Source organism: Arvicola amphibius, chromosome 15, assembly GCF_903992535.2.
Source record: "Arvicola amphibius chromosome 15, mArvAmp1.2, whole genome shotgun sequence".
Lineage (NCBI taxonomy): Eukaryota > Metazoa > Chordata > Mammalia > Rodentia > Cricetidae > Arvicola > Arvicola amphibius.
In genome coordinates, this window is record NC_052061.1 from 15,745,025 (window position 1) to 15,766,239 (window position 21,215).

Here is a 21,215-nt window from a genome sequence, read left to right on the forward strand (position 1 = left end):
ACAAGCAAACCAAAAAGAAAGGAAAATTAAAAGAAGAGAGGCTGCCCCATACCTCCCGTCACAGGAGGGCTGAGGCAAACTGGAGACAAAAAAGAAAAAAAAATTGCTTTTGGTTTCAGGGAGCACCCCCTCTCAGCCAGACCTGTTAGCCTTGGAAAGATAGTGGCTAAGGGTCAGAGACTAGCTCAAGCTGGCTGGGAGGGAAGAAAGGACAACCAACCAACGGGGCTAGTTGGGTAGCTCAGGCTTGAATCTGCTGACGTAGAGAGGTCAGCTCTGTGGCAGGCTGACTCTTGTGTTCTGAGCCACGTGCATTTTGGGTTCTTGTTTTTGTATTTCTGGTGCTGGGCATGGAACCCAAGACCACACAATGATGAGCAAGTGTTCTGCCACTGACGGAGTCACAGCTGCCAGCCCAAGGCAGAGGAACATTGGTTCTAAGTCCCTTTTTATAGCAATGGAACTTAGGGCCAAAGACCTTAGGCAAGTACCCTGCCACTGAATGGCAAACATCTGCAGCCCCTCTCTGAAGGATTCTAGACAAGGCTCTGCCACCCAGCCATGCCCCCAGTCCCTCAGTGGTAGACTCTAGACTGTCTTTCCACCACCCAGCCATGCCCCATGCCTCTAGCAGACTCTAGGCATGAGTTCAGCTGGTGATGTGCAGGAGGACAGGTTTGTAACTTTTCTATGTATATTTATGTGTATGTGCTTGGGGGGGGGCAGAGGTAGGTATAGTATGTCATTGTCCTTAATTGCTGTCCACCTGATGGAGGCGGGTCTTCTATCAATCTGTTGATTTCATTGGTTAATTAATAAAGAAAACAGCTTGGCCTAATAGGTTAGAACATAGGTGGGTGGAGTAGACAGAACAGGAAGAAGGAAGTGAGGTAGATGGCTCAGACAATTGCCCTGTCTCTCCTCTCTGGGTCAGTCGCCATGAATCCAGCCACCAGGTCAGATGCGATGAAGCTCCAGCCCAAGATGGACGTACGCTAGAATCTTCCCGGTAAGGCACTACTTTGTGGTGCTACACAGATTATTAGATATGGGTTAATCAAGATGTGAGTAAGAGTCTGGAACTAATGGGCCAGGCAGTTTCTGTATTAACCAATGAAATCAACTCAAACAGAAGACCCTCCCACATCATCCACCTTATTATTTAACCTAATTAAAATATTAATTCCATTCTTTGTGTGCGTTTGTGCACACGGGAGTGCACACGCGCCATGATACACTGTGGAGGTCAGAGGGCAAGTTTCTCAAGTCAGTTTTCTTCTTCCACCACGTAGGTGCTGGGTTTCAGACAAAGGTCGTCAGGCTTAGCGGCAAGTGCCTTTACCTGCTGAGCCACCTTGATGTTTGAGACAGGGATTCTTAATGAACCTGAAGCTCACCCAGTAGGCTAGGCTGGCTAGCCAGTCTGCTCCCCTGCCTGGGAGCTTTCCACAGGGGCAGGCACCGAACTCAGGTCCTTGGAGTTCTGTGACAAATACTTTACCAGCTAAGCCATCTCCTCAGCCCCTCTGAGTGTTCCTTTGACCAATAATTCACAGCTGTCACCACCATCTACCTCCAAATAGGGACCACTCAAAACCCCAGGAGTGTGTGCTACAGGGAGTATTCTATACAAAATATACTCTCCGAAGAGCTTTCCTCTGAGAGTATTTTTTTAAATATTTATTTATTTATTATGTATACAATATATCCCTGCAGGTCAGAAGAGGGCACCAGACCCCATTACAGATGGTTGTGAGCCACCATGTGGTTGCTGGGAATTGAACTCAGGACCTTTGGAAGAGCAGGCAATGCTCTTAACCGCTGAGCCATCTCTCCAGCCCCCCTCTGAGAGTTATTTCGCCTCCACCCCTGAAAGCTCCTTCTCACAACTAGGGCTATGCTGCTGGTCTCTAGCAGGTGGCAACTAAGGATGCTGCTCCTGGGCCAGAATGCACTGGGTGAGTGTCCCTCTAGGCCTAACAGCCATCAACATGCACGGTGCTGCATTTAGGAAACTCCGAGGCTGGCACTATCTCTGGGTTGCTTCTGCCTGCCCTTAAAGGGCACAGGAAAGGATTCACACAATGTCTGCTCTTTGTCCCCACTGTGAATAAGTTCCATGGAACAGTTTTACTCAGTAGATCTGAGGCTGGAGAGTTCCTTATAAACTACAGGTCAGATCTGGAATGCCCCAACCAAGTGCTGTAACCAGGGGGGAGTGTTAAAGGCTGGGTCACCACCTTGGTGTTCTCATTAGTTACTTTGTTACCACTCTGAGCAAATTCCTAAGAAGACAGTTGTGGGAGGAAAGATGCATTTGGCTCACAGTTCCAGAAGTCTCCCTCCAAGCTGCAGCTGTGTGCTCCCAGGCAGAACACTCGGCCTGAAAACCTGAGGCCAGCTGCTGGAATCACAGCAAACAGGACTCAGAAAAGGGCGGGGGTTGGGGGAAGGATCTGGGGACTTGGCAGAACCTTGGAAGACAAAGTCCCCAGTGACCTAATTTGTCAAGCTAGTCCTCACCTCCCAAAGTTCTCAGAACCTTCCAACACAGTGCCACCAGGTGGACAGCCACTTACAAGGTGTGAACATACAGGGGTATGTTCACAATCGAAATCTCACTGAACTATAGAAAGATGGCAAAACGTTTAAGAAATGAGGGCTCGCCAGGCAGTAGTGGCAGTGACCGAGAAACCCTGTCTCAAAAAACAAAAAATGTCTGCCAGGTGGTGGTGGCATATGCCTTTAATCCCAGCACTCAGGAGGCAGAGGCTGGTGGATCTCTGAGTTCAAAACCATCCTGGTCTACAGAGCTAATTCCAGGACTGCCAGGTCTACACAAAGAAACCCTGTCTTGAAAAAACAAACAAGGCGGCTGGACAGATGGCTCAGAGGTTAAGAGCACTCACTGGCTGTTCTGCCAGAGGTCCTGAGTTCAATTCCCAGCAACCACATGGTGGCTCACAACTATCACATAATGGGATATGGTGCCCTCTTCTGACCTATAGGGATATATGCAGGCAGAATACTGTATACATTATAAATCTTTAAAAAAGAAAAAACAAACAAATAAATGAAGGGAAGGAGGGGAAAGGTCAGTGTCTTCACGTCTCTGCCCTGCCATGATTGGCTTTGCACCATCACGTGTCCCACTGCTTTGCCCAAAAGCAACATGGCTAATAGGTCACAGACCAGGACCTACATAAACTATGGCAACAAGAAGAAAACATACACAGTCGCGCTGATTTCTGGGCTTTTTTTCAGAGTCCATTCTTTTAACAGAGCGGTGCCCACATCCTACATCCGGCTGGAGCTGTATTGACTGAGGTGTGACTTCCGTTCTCCTTCCCCACCACCTCCATCCTGACCCAAAGCTGCATTTTCATTCCTGGGTCAGTACTGGCTTTGTAACCCCTTCAACGGGCCTGGGCGTGATTAGGAACCACCTATCCTTTGGAACTACAGCCTCCACCTCCATGGAAGTCACCCATGTCCTTTTGTGTCCTTCCCAACCTTCCTCCATCCTCATCTCTCTTCCTCATACACAGGGCCCTTCCGTACTGCCTCAGACCCCGCCACTCCCCGGCCCTGCTGCAGCCTGGGTCTGTCTGTGCTTACCTTGGCAAAACCCTCACACCTCTCTTCCAAAACCAGATGGATTTTCTATCTTCGGTCCCCATCCACCCCATCACTACCCTAACCTAAGATAGCCTTGGAACCCTCTGGTGGTAGGAGGCTCTAGTGTCCTCCCCACATTATTAGATAGTCTATCCCCATCGTCTTCCCTGTGGCTGATCACCACCCTACAGCCCACACTGCTATCATCCATCTGAGGCACCACCCAAATCATCCCCAGTAAAAGCATTCAAGGCCACCCCTCCAGGACCTCCTGCTCCCTGTCTCTTGATCCCTACTCTGAAGTATGTCCTGGTACCGTCCTCCAGGCTCCTGACTACTCTCTCGGCCCCCACCCCTCCCCACCCCCTAGCCTCTGCAACACTGAGGGGCTTTTCTCCCTTCTCACCTCCTACCCTCCCGACACACTTTCCTCTTTCCGCAAGTCCCATCTCAGACGAGCTGCAGTCTCTTTCACTCGGAAATCCCCCACCCCCAGAACTCAGCTTGTCCCTTTTCCAGGCCTTGTGCACACCTGGAGAGAAGGGTGGCCCCCTCACCTGGTGGCTGCAGAGCAGTAGGGCAGCGGCCCCTAGTGGCCGGGGAGGGAAGCGCGGTCCAACTGGGTTCCTGTTAAGTACTCGTCTCAGCCTATCTCCCTTTAACTCAATCTGCCCACCTACCTACCGCTCAGACTGAAGCCAGCTCAGCAGCTTCCTGGACTCTTGCTTACTCCATTACCTCCTTATAAACACCTGCTTCTTGCCTGGGACAGTTCTGGACTGACATGGACCAAACATGCCCCGCCTCCTGGTATCCATCAAAAGACATGAATCAAAGAAAAGAAAAACGCAAAGGGGCTGCAGACAAGACTCAGTTAAGGGAAAGCCATACAACATACACAAGGCCTAGGTCCAACCCCCAGCCTCGTATAAGACCTTGTGTGATGGGGACTACCTGAAATCCCAGCGCTCCCACTTCTGGGTTAGAGACAGGAGTTCAAGGTCATCCTGAGCTACCCAGTCAAAGGCCAGTCTAGGCTGTGCAAGACCGTGTCAGACAGAAAAAGAAATGAAGGTTTCCTCCTGGCATGACTGTGAGAGTCTATCTTCAGACTCCAGCCGTGGGGTGGCTTTGACTCACCCAATTGTGCCTGGGCCTGCTGATGCAGAGTTCATATGCACCCACCCTAAGAAAACCTGCTGCACCTGCTGCCCAGAGACCTGCATCTGCAGGAGCGCACCTGCTGGGACACAGCCCTGCAACCACGTGTAAACAGAGGATGTGTACAACCCTGGACTCTTGTTTTACAGTCCCTAGCCCATTCTTTGCACCTTTTTATCTGTGAAGCAAACTGATAATAAAGTTGTTGGCTCAAGCAACAATGACACCAAAAATAATTGTCTGCGACTGAATACCTGGAATAAGTCAGTTTATAAAGAGGAAAGGCTATTCACTTGTCTGTGTTTGTAGTGATGGGGATAAAACACACCCAGAGGGGCTGCAGGTCAGCTCCAGAGACATGTCTTTTGGCACATAGTTTTGGAGGTCCCCTCTATAACCTTGTGGTCTGTGGTAAGTAGCACATGTTTCTTGGCAGGAGCAGTGGGAGGGGGGGACACCATTCACTTCCTGGACAGGAGGTGAAAGAGGAGAGAGAGAGAGAACGTCACAGTTCCTTTCAAGGTCTGTTGCGGGATATTCGTACACTGTGTGAAGATACACTGCCATGACTGCTTTAACAAAGAATATCTAGGCAGGAGGTATAGGTGGGACTTCCAGGCAGAGAGAGGAAGTAGGAAATAACTGAGGTACAGAGGAGATGCCAGGAGACACCGAGAGGAAACAGGAGGCGCAAGATGGAAGAGAGGTAATGCCACGTGATAGAACAAAGATTAATATAAATGGGTTCATTTGAGTTATAAGAACTAGTTAGGAACAAGCCCAAGCTATAACTGAGCTTTCATAATTAGTAATAAGTCTCCATGTTGTTACTTGCGAGCTGGCAGCCCCAAAGAAAGTCCAACTACAAATGTCGTCCTTAGTATGGCCGTTTGAATGGAAATGGCCCCCAGAAGCTTATGTGCTTGGACACTTGATCTTAAACAGTTGGTCGAACCGTTTGGGGAGGGTGAGGAAGTGTGGCCTTGTTGGGAGAGGAGTGTCCACACCATTCCCAGTTACCTTGTGGATCAGATGTGAGCTCTCAGCTACTGCTCCAGCGCCAAGCCTGCCTGCTGCCTTGCTGCCTGCATGGTGGTCATAGTCTCTAGCCCTCTGAAGCTGTAAGCCCCAAATAAACTCTTTACTTTGTAAGTTGCCTTGGACATGGCGTCTTGTTACAGTAGTAGAAAAATAACAATGACACTTTGTGACTCAAAGACCTCTAACAAAGTTCCAACCCCTAGGAATGTATGCATCCCCTCCCAACAGCACCAAGCTGGAGACCAAGACTTAACACTGGTGCCTGTGGAGTACATGCAACAGACAAGAACACTCTAAGGTGGAAAATGTTATGGAGAAGGGCTCAGGAATGAGAAGGATGTACCATTGACTCTGTCTCTACAACATGTCCTAAACCCTACCCTCCTCCCCTTACATGCTATGCCAGCCTCGCTTACCAACCTCTCACTGGATGACCACCTTCCCAGTCCCCCCATCTCTCTCTTTCAAGCCACCCCTATATTTTTTAAATTTGTATTTAGTGTGTGTGTGTGTGTGTGTGTGTGTGTGTAGTTCAGAGGACAATGTGTGGAGTTGATTCTCTCCTTCTACCCTGTGGGTCCCAGGAATTGAACTCAGGCCATCGTGCTTGGTAGCAGGTGCCTTCACGTGCTGAGCCATCTTGCTGTCTCACTACTATAACTGTTTAAAATCGAAGCTAACATATCATTATGTAAAAGTAAATGCCAACCACTCCAGAACGGACAACCCAGGGTTTGGTCCATGTGCCTAGGTCCGTGATGTTTCTACCAGTCTCCCCTCAAATGAAAACCCTGCCTATTAGCTCCACTGTCTCTCCCTTCCCTAGTCTCAGGCCACCACCCAGCTGTGCTCTGTCTTGTTTTTGGACATTTCGCACCAACAGAATCATATGCTATAATACCACATAGCTTCGAGCTCATGGTATTTCTCCTGCCTCAGCCTCTGGAGTGCTGAGGTTACAGATATGTGCCACCTCACCCAGCTTTGACTCTGATCCTGTAATTGCTCTCAGCTCTGGCGCCTCTGCTGCCCCTTCTGTGAGGTGGGGAAAGGGTCCTCGGTCTTCTGGTAACGTTTAGTTCTCCTGCAGTGTGCCCCAGGACTAACTTGCCATTGCTGCTTGCTAGTTGGTAGATCAAATATAAATCTTGAGTCTAACCTCCACGTGTCCTTTGTGCACCTTCACTGTCCTTCCTGATGCTCAGCCACGCCCCAAACTGCCATGTCCTCACTCCGGAGTCATATGCTCCATTTCCTTGCTGTACTGGGGGCGGAACCGCTTCAACAGATAGGGCCATGGCAAGAGCCCTACCCAGCCCCTTCCTGAGAGAGTCTAAGCCAGTGCTCTAATACCGGCTCACATTCCTAGCCCCTCATGGAGGGGTTTTAGGCAGGTGCGCTACTCAAGAGCCACATCCCAGCCCCTCAAATCTTCCTCACCGTCTCCATTGCCACCGTTAGGGGTCACACTATCAGCAGAGTTGTCTGTGCAGTCTCTGGCATCTGCTCTTGATCCCATACCCTTCCCCCCACGGTGGCCAGAAGGACCTGCGAGCACTTCAGTCATTTGCCACTTTTCCTTCCTCTCTCACCAACTTCCCATAGTTTCCAGGGCAGAGTCCACTAAGCCAGTATGGCACCATTTATCTCCTCTCTCTTGCCCTTCCCTCCTCCTTTTCATCCGAGGGACCTTCACTGCTCTATCTACTCAATGTCCCTAAGTCAGGTTCCTGGAGTGACTTTCCTCATACTCCCGCCCCAAACCTGTGGCTCCTCCCTCTTCTCAGGTCTTTCTCCTCATCTTCTCAGAGAGACCTTCAAGGACTTCCCCTGCCTAAAGATTGTAGCGCTGAGGATGTGGGAGAGTGTTTGTCTAGCATGGATGAAGCCTTAGGTCCCACTCCTGCACCTCAAAACCCGCCCCCACGCCCGTGCCCGTTTTCCTTCCTTTCCTCGGGGCCGCTCGAATTCCTGCACCATTTATCTTTTATGCGTTTGCAGGATCTTGTGTTTGTTTCACCAATTAGAATGTCAATCCCAGAAGACAGACACTTTGTTCACTGCCGTTGAACTACCCAAGTTCCGGGGTTAAAGATGTGCGACAATTGCCCAGCACTGTGAGCTCTTTATCATGCTATTCACCTGAGTGGCTACTGAGTGTGGTACTGGACGGAACTCAGAAATTGCTCAAAGGATCCGGTATAAGGAGCTCCCAGGGACCGCAGGAACACGCCCAACTCTCATGACAGGTTCGCTCACCTTTGCAGGTGTAGCAACCTCACCCGCAACCCCGGAAGGTGGTGGCCCTGATCACTGAGGACAAGAGTTCACTGAGCCTGAGCCTGTAGGCGCCACATGCTGAGGGCCCAAGGAGGGTACCATTATGCCTAGGACCGAGGTGTCAAACGTGCTAGACATTCAGAATATGGGATCCCAAAGACACGGGGGAACATAGGGTACCTTCGTGCTGAGATACTCTAGGCATAGGTGTCCTTTAGAACATGGTGCTAAAGAGATGAGGCGTCGCGTCTATAGACTCAGAGGTACCCAAGACTCTGGACAGCCTGTGCATAAGGATCTAATGGGACGAGATGTACAGAATGTTGTGTCAAGGAACTAACCACATGGTCACTCCGCATAGAGTCCCGAAGCGAAAGGCAGGATATCAGAAGCGAAGTGCGCTGTGTCAGGGCCTCGGGTACCACTAAGGAGTTGGGGGTTAGTGGTGCCCGCAGGGGCGAGTCTGCGCGCGCGCATAAGCCTTGGTTCTCGGAGCATTCACTGCGACTGCGCAGGCAGAGAGTCGGGGTGTGGGGGTGACTCTTCACGTTCACAGCCTCCTTGCATCCTTTGCCTTGTGAGCCCTCTGCCCAAGAACCCAAGAGTCACGCATAGAAAGGAGGCTGGCAAAGCACTCCGACCGCCACCAGGGGCGCACCACTGACCACCGGCATCGGGGGAGAGAAGTGATCTGGAAAGCGGGAGGGAGGAGGGGAATATCCTGCCAGGATTTTTCCAAACTGAGCCTTGGTCCTTAAAAAATATGCCACGACTTTTCCTCATAACGGAAAGTGCCAGTTCAAACTACCCCCTGGATTGGGTTGTTGGGAGAAAAGAGAAGCTAATAACTAAAGGATTCCTCTCCCCTGGAGGTGGAACCCAGAGGCTTAAACATGCTGGGCCACCACAGCTAGCTACACACACACACACACACACACACACACACACACACGGATGTGACCGGAGCAAAGCTTGTCAGGGGTTTGTTGGTATGTCAAAGTGAGAAACTGAGGCATAGAGAAAGATGGGACCCTCCTCTCCAACCGTAACCATCAGGAAGTTACACCTTTCTTCACTTAAGATGTATTTTTGGTTTCCTGGATTCAGGTCCCAGGGCCTGTTCACTTAGGTTCATAGCTGATGCTCTTGAAACATGGAGTGGGGGAGGACATGGATATAGCACCCCACATGAGTACTCCTTCCTGAAGTTTGGGGACCACAGATTTTAGGTTTGGGAGAGCAAGAACTCCCAGTCCTGGAGAAAAGGTGTGTTTTTTAAGGAAGTAGGGACAAGAATTACCCTGGTGGCTCCTACCCAATTCTGCCACCAGTAAGTGCTACCTAGAGGGGATTCTTGGGAGCCAGGTTACCAGCCTATCCATATGCACCCAAGCTTTCATAGATAATCTTTGTTCCTACTCAAGACCCACCCAAGTTCTGTGTAGTGACTGCTTCAATTCTGTCTACTCTCAAAGCCTTTCGGACTTTCACCCATTCAGCAGACAGCCTGGTCAGCAATGCGTCGCCTTCCATGGACACAGAGGTGGACTTTTAACCCCTGCCCTAACCCCAACACGTCCCTTTCTCTAAAAATCCACATCAGAGTTTATCTGCCTTCCTAAAGCTTCCAGGGTGTTAAAATTCAGCCGGACTTGTGATTCGATACATAGGCTACATTTGGGTGGACTCCATTCCCAAATAATCCAAGCCCGCGTTTTGCTCCTCCCCAGCCATCAATCTTAAGAGTTGCACCCACCTTTCGTAAAACGGATTCGCAGCGCGGCAGCTTCCAAGCTTCGCTCTTAGCTCTCAGGGCTCTCCCTTCCCCAGCCAGCCCCCACCCTGCACTGAGTTGTCTATACTGCCGAAGTGCCGGTTTTTGGCACGAGTCCCGGTTTTATAGCCCCTACTGTGGGTCTTGGCAATGATAGCTTTGGCTTCAGGGATTTGGGCCAGGTCGACGGCCTTCCTCATCCTGAGAGGGAATCCGAGGCTTCATCTGCAACCGGGGCCTGAACGCAGCCCCTGGCCTCACTCACTAAGTCCAATGCCTAGGAATCCAAGCCCGGTCCGCTGCCCTACTTCTTCGAGTCCATCAGCTGTAATGTGGTTCTTAGGTTATGAAAATCTGCACCGGGCTTTTGCTCCCGCCGGCAACCTAAAATTCAATTTTTTTCTCTACCCACCCCCTTCAAAGCCAGACGCTTGAGGCGTTTATAGATACTAACCTCTCCTCCGCTCCTGCAGCCTGGTCAGCTCCAGGCCCCTGTCCGGTTGCCAATGTTCTCTTTTGCTGGGGTTGAGGGGTGGAGGGGTGTCCCATCCCACCTCGCCTATACTCCAGTCCTGACTTTGCGTCCCTCCCTCGTTTTTTTATTGTAGGTCTGGTCTCCCAGGGTAGCGGGATCCACACCACATCCCCTTCCTGTAGCATCACCTAGGATCCAGAAACCGCTTTTACCTGCAGGCTCCGTTGCAGCCAGCGCGCGGGATCCCTCCATACCTCAGTCCAGCCCTCATTTTGCCCCTCCCTATCGCACGTCGCTGTCAGGATGATGGGGGACAGCCTACGCTGTTGTCAGTCACTAAGCAGCACCCCCTCCGACCCTCCTGCAAACCCGGGCCAGAGAAACTCTGGTCCAGGTCTTGCTTGCTACCACAGCACAGGCTTGACGCATTACTCCGTCTCCCCGGGAAGAATCCGGCCCGAAATTTGCGTGCTTCGGGTGCATCTGGCCCTGTCGCAGCTCCCACAAGCCCCCCCGCCCCCACCCCGCGCGCCGCCGTCCCTGCCCGCTCCGCCTAATCTGGGCCAGGTTTTGCGCAGTCCTTGCACAGCTCCCCATTTACCCCTCACCAGCTAGGCGCTTTCTGCACAGCACGGTTGCAGAGTCCGTTCCGGTTCTTCCTGCTACCCGTCGCACCCCACCACCCCCTGGCCCAACTAGGGGATCTAGCGCGTCGCCTCCCTCTTGCCCACTTTTCCTTGGGGGAGGCGAGTGGAACTCCAGGCCGGGTTTCCGGGCCCGTCGCTGGGGCACACGGGAGGGCTGCGGAGGCCAGTCCCGGGCGGCTAATCCAGGCCAGGTTTTGTGCTTGCTCGCCCCCCCCTCCCGGAGCCGGCGGGCCCGGGAGCGCCGAGAGCAGGCGGCTTGTCATTGCTGGTGCCCCGCGCCCGCTCGCTCCGCGCGTCCTGCGGTGCCCACGGGCCCGGCCCCGCGCCTCCTGCTCCGGCCACCCCGGGGGCGCGACGCCGCCGCTCCTGCCTCCAGCCGCGTAGCCCCGGCCCCCTGCGGGCAGCGCGAGCGGTCGGCGCGGGAGCAGTCAGCGCTGCGGCGCCCCCGCCCCGCCGTCTGCCGGAGACGCCCCGGCGGATGGGGCCGTGCGGGCCCGGGAGCGGCGCCGCCGGGCGGCGGGGGCCTGCGGGGCCGCCCGGGCTGCCGCGTTAACCCTTCGCCCGCTGCCGTCCGGGGACGCTGGGAAGTCGCCTGGGCACACACGTGCCGCCTCCGTCGGGGCCGCGGAGCTGCGGGGGAGATGCGGGCAGCCGGCGCCGCCTCGGGGGGGCTCCGCCTCGCCCCAGCCCCCCGAGCTCTGACGCCGCCCCCGCCCCTCCGCCTCCACGCCTTGCTCCCCGTGAGGGGCGCAGACCCGCGCGCCCGGGGCCGGGGCCGCCTCCGGAGCGCCGCTATCCGCCTTTCTTTCCTTTCTTTATTTTTTTTTATTTTCCCCCCTTTTAAATTTTGGTCGGTGGCGGCAGTGCTGGGCCCGAGGAAGGAAGGGACACGGAGGCCGCCCTCGCTCAGACACCCCCTCCCCGCTTCCCCCTGGGCCGGGCTCCGGGAGATGTGCCGGGCGGGGGGCCCGGCTTCGCGGAGCCGCCGGAGGAGCGCGCACGGCCGACCCCGAAGCGTCGCTGGACAGGTGAGTGTGCGGGAGTCGCAGGCCACGCCGCACCTGGGCCAGGTGTGCGCGGCGAGAGGGGCGGGGGAAGCACCCTACCCCCGCCCGCCGGGGGCTCGGTGGGGGTGCGGATGGGCGGCCGCAGGGTGCCCTGCAGGGGGAGGGGACCGCGAGTGTGCCCGCGCGTGGCTGCGTGTGCCCGCGCGCGCGCCGGCCTTTGTGGGGAAGCGGCGCGGCGGTGCCTGCGTGTCCCCGGTGCGTGTGCGCGCGGGTGCTTGGCGCCCTGTTTGTGTAGGTGTCTGGGTGTGAGTGGAGAGGGTGCGTGTGCGCGCGGCGCGCGGGCCCCGGCTCCCCAGAGGAGCCATGTCGGGGGGCTGGCACCGCAGGATGCTGGCTTTAGTGTTGTTTTTCTCTGGGAGGCACGGCGCGGGAGGATGGGGAGAGGTCTGTCTGGGTGTCGAACGGGTTTCAGCCCGGAGGGGCGCCGTGGGCAGGACCGGGTGCAGGCGTGAGGTACCCGGTTAAGCACCGATAGAGGCTGTCAGGTTGGATCAACCGGAACGAGCTGTCCCTCTTCCAGGTTCCTGAACTAGAGCTGTGTGGTTCAGCTGTCATCGTCCCGTTTGAGGGTCCTGGGATGAAAGTCCAGTTCGTGTGTGTGTGTGTGTGTGTGTGTGTGTGTGTGTGTGTTGGGAGGGTCGTGTATACTCCAGCAGTGGCGAGAAGATGCCCCCAGATGGCATCAGTTCAGTGCACCCCAGGCACCCATGTGAAGACGGCGCCCCGCCAGCAAACTGCCCCTAAGCTCACACATCCCAGTCCGTACACTTCTCTAGGTCAGCTCCCAGCCCTATCCTTGCCCAGCATCTTATATCCTGGACCTTCCTGGTCCTCTCACCCCGCCTTCTCCTCAGCCTTGGCATCTTCATGGATGTCCCTCCTGTCCCAATGCGAACTGGATCCCCCTTCTTTCCCAACCTCTGAAGGACCCAGAGCCCGGGTTTGTCTTCCCATATCCAAACATGTGGTGCGTTAGGGGGAGTTGGGGGAGGGGTTCAAGATGGCCGCCAAGATGGCTGGCAGCCTCTTTATCTCTGTCTCCCCCTCTCTCTGCTTACCCTCATGCCTCCGACAGAGTGAGGGGTCACCGTGGAGAGGGTGTTAGATGGTGTGAGGACAGGTGTGGAGGACACCTGAGGGTGGATGTCTCGTCTGGGCCTGTTGACCTCCAGTGCTGCTGAGAGAGAGGCCATCGGTACCTGTTTCTCTTTCCTGCACCCCAAGGGCAGAAGAGAGTTGGTAATACAACCCCAAGCCCAACTCCATTCTGGCCCACAGCCTGATGGCTCCCTGCGCTCCACCTGCTCCCCAGACCCCGGCACTAGCCCATCCATCATGGAATGTCAGAGTGTTCCATGAGTGTCCCCACCAGCACCCCTAGCTTTCTGTTCTCCCTCTGCCCACAGTCAGGCGCTTCGGACCTTGGTGTGTGTGTGCTGTGGGAGGCTGGCCAGGACAGGTCCCAGCTTTGGGGACAGGTGACTTCCTCTCCACACCCTGCCCATTAATGCCGAATTTATTACTTAAAAGTAGGATGAAAACAGGGAGAATAAGAGACAGAATACAGCCTTCATTATCATATCGAGAAAATTATCTGTGATTTTCCTAACTAGCAATTTGCCTGCCACGCCGTTCAGATATGACTTGCCCATTAATTACAGAGATGAAAAATCATCTGGAAGGCGGAAAGGGGAACTAATTCCTTGGCTGGCGGCCTGGCACCTTTGCACCAGCCACAGCCATGTACGTGAATGGGTACTGGCCCTCCTGCTGGCCTGCCACCATCTTCCTTCTCTGGTTCAGGCCACCCTGTTGCTTCTGCCTTCTGACATGCTCTCTGACACCTCTGTGTGGGGACCAGCATACTCCGCTATCACCTGTGCTGCTGGACACCCTTAGGCTTGGAGATAACCCCCTGAGTTGGGGAGGGTGGGGAGCTGGGGACTAGTGCACCTGGGCCACTGAGCCTAGGAGGAGGTGAAAGGCCAGAGACACGGAGCTAGACTTCTATTCCCAGCCTGCCCTGGGAACCCCCTTCTCTCTAGAGGGCGCTCTGGAAGCCCACGAGGGGGAGGAGCCTGCGGTCGCCGGGCCCAGCCGGCGGTATGTTTGCATCAGGCCCTCTGGTTTCCACCCGCACATGGGACTGTCTGCCGCCTGTGTCTCTTGTGTCGACTGTCCCCCCGGGCTGGCAGGAGACCCTATGGTGCTTCAGCCTCGGCCTGAGTATCTAACAGAGGAGGATGAAGAGAGTCAGGCAGCTGAGAACCCCTGGAGCATGCACCCCTAAAGAAGTGTAGTAGGAGTGGAAGCCGCCTCCCACCGCAGATGGGGAGTCTCTGGTCTCCGTTCCCGCCCTCTGCCGGCTCTCCACCCAGACGTGGCCAAGGACACTGAAAGCTCTGGTTTCTGTGTGGGCTGCTGTCAGGGATCAGATTTCCCGTTGCCAGACACTTCCCCTCCTCCAGCCCCTCTGTGGGAACACTGGAGGAGGGGCTGACCAAGGTGGGGGTTCCCTGGTGAGCTGGAGGTGCCCAGCAAGAAGGCATGCAGAGCTCTCTGCCTGGGATGGAACCAAATGGCTGCTACTAAATACAAGAAAATGGGATCCTGGGGTTAGGGTGGGAGCTCTCCACAGCTAGGAGGAGACCTGGTGTCACTGACTCCACTTCTGCTTGTATCCGTGTGTGCCTCTTGTGCACACTATGGCTCAGGCCTAAGCCAGTCCCGTGTGTGTAGCTACTTGCCCCTCTGGGTCCAACGGTGCTTTCCTTGATGAGTTTCCGCTGAGGGTTGACTCTTGGACAGCTGTGTGTGTGCACAGGACAGGAGGGCTTTCCCTTGCCCACACCTAACTAGTATGAGCTCAGCTGTGTCTCAGAACTGCCTGAAGCAAGCAGGGTTGGCACTCCTCTCCGAGCAAACTGCAAACACAGGTGCTTTTTCTGCTGGGTGCCACGGGGACAGTGACCCCCTTCTATTCCCTTGGCTCACAGTCTGACAGAGGAGAGGTGTGGGGGGGGGGGTGTGCGCGCGCACGCGCGCGCGTGCGTGTGTTCTAGGGAGGGCAGCACTATACTGTGAAGAGAGATCCTCTGCCTCTCAGGTTGCAGCCTTAGGGTGTGGAGCACAGTCACCTCTCCTTCAACCCGCTCCTTCACGGTCCTGCCATGCTCTCGGAGGTCCCACCTTTCAAAGGCACCTCTGCCCAGGACGTGGCCCATGCGTTCTGCTTCAGACTGCAGCGCCCACAGCCCCCCGGCTCTCTGTGGAGCCTGTGGCTTTCACACCTCTGTAATTTCCTGATTTATTGTGCCTGTCTATTTACTGTCTGTCTGCCTGAGTAAGATTCAGAAGTTCAGGGATCTTGTTGCTAGGTTTGCTTTGGGAGCTCAGGGACCCTTTTAGCTGAGCTGTGTGTGGTAGTGCCGGCCTGCCATTCCTACACTTGGAGGGCTGAGCAGGAGTTTGAGGCCACGCTAGGCTACAGAGGAAGACACCTTAATAATTAAAGGGGGGGTGGCTCAGGGATTAAAAATGTGTACTGCTCTCGCAGAGGACCAGAACTCAGTTTTCAGCACCCACATCGTCAGCTCATAACTGCCTGTAACCCCTGCTCCATGGGACCTGACATCTCTCCATCCATGAACACCTGCTCAGGCTGTACCTCCTCCCCCCACACTTTATAAATATGATTACAAATAATAATTTTTTTCTTTTTGGTTTTTTGAGACAGGGTTTTCTGTAGTTTTTGGAGCCTGTCCTGGAACTAGCTCTTGTAGACCAGGCTGGCCTCAAATTCACAGAGATCTGCCTGCTTCTGCCTCCTGAGTGCTGGGATTAAAGATGTGCATCACCACTGCCTGGCTAAAGCTAATGTTTTTAAACAAAGGAAGGAAAGGGGGAGTGAGGGCCGGGCTAGCACACTTGACTAAATGGGGGGGCTCTCCTTAGAGTTAGAGAAGAACCCTGTGTGGTTACTCTTTGACCTGCCCCCCCCTTTAAGAAGCAAGGTCCTCCTGCTGTATTTAGGGGACCTGTCTGGTTTGGCCGGAGTCCCACGAGAATGTAGGACTTTTTAAGAAAGGCTAGCAAGCGGGGAGCTTGTGGCTGTCGGGGCTTTAGTAGAGGTGCAGGCAGGGGGAGTCAAGAAAGAAGCAAGGCCTGGGCTGGGCTAGCTATGCTGCATTTTTTTGCTTGCCTTTGCCCACCTGGGGACAGTCTCATGGAACTTATACGTACCTTTGTGTATGAGGGTGTCTTCGTGGAAACGTGACTTCAGATGACTGTGTGCTATAGGGTTAAGGTCCTGGAGGCGGATTTAGAGGAACACTTACCCTCACCAGGGGGCTGAGAGCCCTTGAGTCAAAGTCCTAGCAGTTGGTCCCAACATCCCTTGGGCACTGACCCTACTTCTCCTTGGGATGGGACCCTCCACCTGATTTAGGTTTCTCTAGGCCTTGGGGAGCTAGTAACCAGAATTCTGCATCTTGCTCACCTCCCACTCCAAAGCGGTGGGGGGGGGGAGAGATAACAATTCAGTAAATAAACTGGAGACTAAAAATAGTTTTGTGCCCCCCCAGAGCTAAAAATAAACAACCCCCCCCCCCACATACACATAAAGGCTTAAAAAAATAGCTTACAAGTCCCAGGTGAACTGTGAGCTCCTGGTGGCCCTGTGTGGGTACCCCTCCCCCGTGTTGGGTTCTGATGTGTGTGTTGGGCTCCTGTGTATCCCAGACTGGACACATACCTTCCGCTCTCTTGCCTCAGCCTCCTGAGTGGGTGGGATGACAGGCATGGGAGCCCAAGACTCTTCTTGGTGTTTTTTATGAGACAGCCCTGCGATCTATAGGGTACCTAATAACACCTTAGGGCTACACCTACCAATGTCAACAATATCTCACACACGACACTGCTGTGCTGTGCTCGGTGACCTCTCTAAACAGACCCCCAAGGACAAAATTGCCTCAGTTGGGAAGTATAGTCTATGGTTCTAAGTCCAGGTTGGTTACCCCCCTCCACCCCAAAAGCAAGATGGGAATTTCTGTGAGCTTTTGTGGACTGACTTTATGCAAGTTTATCATTCTCTTACCCTAAAGATGTAAGAAGCACTTCTTAGCTCACTGTAGGCAAGAATGGCCCCCAGAAACATCCCAACCGAAAGGCACTCCCATTTGGGGAACACTTGAATGCTTCAGGACCCAGGCACCAGGCATAGTCTGGCTGCTTCCCCCTGTTGCTGTTTCTTCTTTCTCCCTGGACCTGTTCTGTAAACCTTTGCCAAACCACCAATGGCCTAGAACGCCTATTCCTTCCATGGATTTCTGCATGACTTGGCTGAAGTGTCCTCTCCAGGTGAGCGTGCTGGTTCCCGTGATCACCAGATAGATGGCTTAGTGGTTAAGAGCACTGAATGCTCTTCCAGAGGACCTGGATTCAGTTCCTAGCACCCATGTGACCACTGATAGCAGTCTGTAACTCTAGTGACGGGGTCTTCTCTGGCTTCTGTGGGCACCACACTTACATGGTACATAGGCATACATGCAGGCAAAACACCCATACGTATAATGTAAAAGTAATTGAAAGTGTAAGTCTCCCGCCCCATCTCCTCTTCTACCATTTTCTTCTGCTGCACTAGTACCCGACCACATCTACCTCATTACCACTGTCTCCCCTACCCCCGGCTGACACATGGTAGATGCCCAGGAGAGCAGGCGGAAAGACTGCTTATCTGTTTGTTTACTTTAGGTGGTGGAGACAGGACCCAGGACTTCCCATATGCTAGGCAAGTGCTCCACTATGAGATCCTGCAGCCCCAAACCAGATGTTACTTCTGAGCCTTAAAACCATACTGTGCCACTGACTGTGCCCTGCTGAGAGGCAGGATTTGAACCTTGGACCCGAGAATGCTATCCTGTGCTTTGTCTCTTTACCCTATTGAGAATCCTCTGAAATCTCCCTCTCTGGACCTTGCACTCCCGCCCTGCCAGCAGGCATTCATCAGGGGGCAGGAGCATCCTTTCCACCCTCGTCCTGGGGCCCTGACTTCTAGCACAGATTTCAGCTCTGCCTTGGCATGGGAGGTGAAGCTTGGGTGGACAGGAACGCTGGGAGGTGGACACCCCCCCCCCCTGCTGCCCTGGTCCTAGCTTACCATAGCAGAGAGCAAAGTGGGCAGGCATGTAGGTCAGTGCTTCTTAGAGGAGGGCGCTCCCCAGCCGTGGCCTGGAGGAGAACTGACTAGAGAGCCTGAGAAGAAGGTCCTCCCCTAGGTGAGAATAAGGAAAGAAAAGGTGTTTTGTAGCTGTGGGTAGGAAGCTGGCTGGACCTCAGTGTTGTCAGTTGGGTTTGGGGAGATCTGGGATTCACCTGTGGAGGGTCAAGAAGCTCAGCATATGAGATCTGCTTCTTGCAGAGCTGAAGAGGTGGGCTTCCCAGGTCTGGGAGCATTCCTGGACTGAGCAAACTTGGAATGGGCCTGGCCCCAGGTCAGGTCCTCCATGGGAGGAATTGGAGCACTAGGGGAAAAAAAAACCTTCGTATCCAAAGGCATCAGCGTGGGGGCCAGAAGCAGCTAGCTTTTCCTGGCCTCAAGACTTGGGGATGAGGTGGCATGGTGACCTTGAGACATGGGGATGAGGTGGCACGGTGGCCTCGAGACATAGGGATGAGGTGGCGCGGTGGCCTCAGGACATGGAGATGAGGTGGCGTGGTGACCTCGAGACATGGGGATGAGGTGGTGCAGTGACCTCGAGACTTGGGGATGAGGTGGCGCGGTGACCTTGAGACTTGGGGATGAGGTGGAGCGGTGACCTTGAGACTTGGGGATGAGGTGGCATGGTGGCCTTGAGACTTGGGGATGAGGTGGCACGGTGGCCTTGAGACTTGGGGATGAGGTGGCACGGTGGCCTTGAGACTTGGGGATGAGGTGGAGTGGTGACCTCGAGACTTGGGGATGAGGTGGCGCGGTGACCTTAAGACTTGGGGATGAGGTGGCATGGTGGCCTTAAGACTTGGGGATGAAGTGGCACGGTGGCCTTGAGACTTGGGGATGAGGTGGCGCGGTGGCCTTGAGACTTGGGGATGAGGTGGCGTGGTGGCCTCGAAACTTGGGGTGAGGTGGCACTGTGGCCTTGAGACTTGGGGATGAGCTGGCGCGATGACCTCGAGACAGAGCTGAGGACAGGGTTGATAGACAGGGAAGGGAGCAGATGGAAAGAATGAGTCTCTCCCTTAGGTCTGGTGGGGGCAGGAGAAGAGGTGGGATGGGCTGGTGTGACCACCATCTACACAGTCTTCTCTCCGGCGAAGGCCTCTGCAGCAGAGGTGAACATTTACGAGACATCTCTCTCTCCCTTTGCTTAGAAATGCTTCCACCTCAGGCACAGAAAAGGCCAGGGTCATCCCAGAGGCCCACGAGGGCCTGCATGGCCTGTAGCAAGTGCCACCTCACCTCGTTCCAGTCTCCCCTTCATCTGCTGTCTACCTGCTGTGTTTGTGCTTCAGCACGCTGCCGCCTCAGGACCTTTGCACGCCCCTGACTGCCACTCACATGTATGCCCGCACCTACTCTGAGCTCAGGGCTGGCTGTATGGTAGCTGAGGATAGGACCTTCTCTGAGGCCATCTACAGCTGGATCTGAGTCCAGTTCAGGGAGCAGATCGCAGAGAAGCAGTGTGGGAAAGAGGACGGATTACCAGCAGTCCTTGCGGATAGGACCTTAGGATGGAGACAGGGTCTGGTGTTGGGTACTGGAGCTGCATGTATAAGGGGGAGTTGGAGGAAGGCCCTGTGTAGGGCCCCTAGGAACAGCCTGGCTTGCTGTATTAGGTCAGAGGGGTAGTGGGGACCCATTAAGACCTGTAGGCATGGAGTGATAGAACTAGGTTTTCGTTTTGCAAATATTTTGGATTGAGGGTAGAGACTGGGTATAGGTGAGGGGATAGGCTGAAGGGAGACTAGAGAAAAGGCATCCGGGGATAGCCCTAGCCTCTCTGTAATACAGGGATGCCCAATGGCCAGCTGGGTCCATCCCTAGGCCTTGTGTGTGTTGGCAAGGGGATGCCTTACCAAGAAGGGGGGCACTGTCACTGAACTACACCCCAGCCTTTACATTTTTAAAAAGTCATTTATTTATTTTGAAACAGAATATCACCACCTATTTATCCTGGCCAGCTTAGTTTCAGTTTGTAGACCAAGTTGGCATTGGACTTGTGACACTCCCATGTCTACTTCCTTCTCTGCTGGGTTCTAGCACACAGACTCATACACAGCTCTGCAGAGCAGTGTCTGGTGGGAGAGAGGAGCAGCGTGTAATGAAAACGTGACGTTCCCTGGCGTAAGAACCACGAGGACATAAAGAAGGCACAGGGCAGAGCACTGCGATGCTGGAGTGGACAAGGTCGCTGCGGGGGAGGGGCAGTCTAGGCAGAGGTCTGGGGTAGGGCCATGCGGGTGTGTTTGGGGTTCCTGATGAGGGCTTTTGGTCTGAGGAAGGTGGCAGCCATGGAGTAAGTATTCTGGGCAGAAGAGACAGAAATGATGCAGGTGCAAGCTGGCTAGCCCTGGCCTCCCTGTGGAGAACAAGGGCAAGATCCAGGGGTCCAGGTCAGCTGTGTGTGTGGGGCAAGGCATTTGGAAGGACCAGGCTGCTGCCTGGTGGGTCTGAGGTACCCTGTCCTCGCCCAAACCCTCTTAGAGAAGGACTTGTGCCCGGCACTCTCAGGCACCTTTACCATCTCTACAAGATACCCTTGCTAGTTCCCATTTAGGGCCCAGGATACAGGCCCCAAAGGCCAAGAGCCTGATCAACTGATCCAGGCCCAGAGCTCCACTCCAGGCCCAGAGCTCCACTCCAGACCGGCTCTGCTACCGGCCACCATGCCCACCAGTGGAAGTGCAGGCGGAAGTGAACTCACAACCAACAGCTGGAGACAAGATGCCTAAGGGGTGGCTGCTCCAGAGACGGGCATCCTGGGCCCTCTTTCATTGCCTGCCACCCCTCCTCAGACACTCAGACTCCCACTCACTCAGCATACAGGGTTGCTGTGGCAACCGCAGGCTAGGGCAGGCTCCAGGCGCCCCCTCTCCTCCAGCAGCCGCTTCTCCTCCTGTTACACTCCCTGTCCCCACCCTAGGGCACTCGAGGA

At 54.5% G+C, this 21,215-nt stretch overlaps 1 protein-coding gene across 3 annotated transcripts in view; it reads left to right on the plus strand.

Moving 5' to 3' along the window:
* The first annotated feature begins 11,896 nt into the window (after window positions 1-11,896).
* The window catches only part of Adgrl1 (adhesion G protein-coupled receptor L1), a 41,563-nt gene continuing 32,244 nt past the window's right edge, over window positions 11,897-21,215 (plus strand). For all 3 annotated transcript variants that reach the window (XM_038312540.2, XM_038312542.2, XM_038312541.2), the window contains exon 1: window positions 11,897-12,024. The gene's annotated coding sequence lies outside the window, so the exon portion shown is untranslated. The remainder of the gene's footprint in view (window positions 12,025-21,215) is intronic.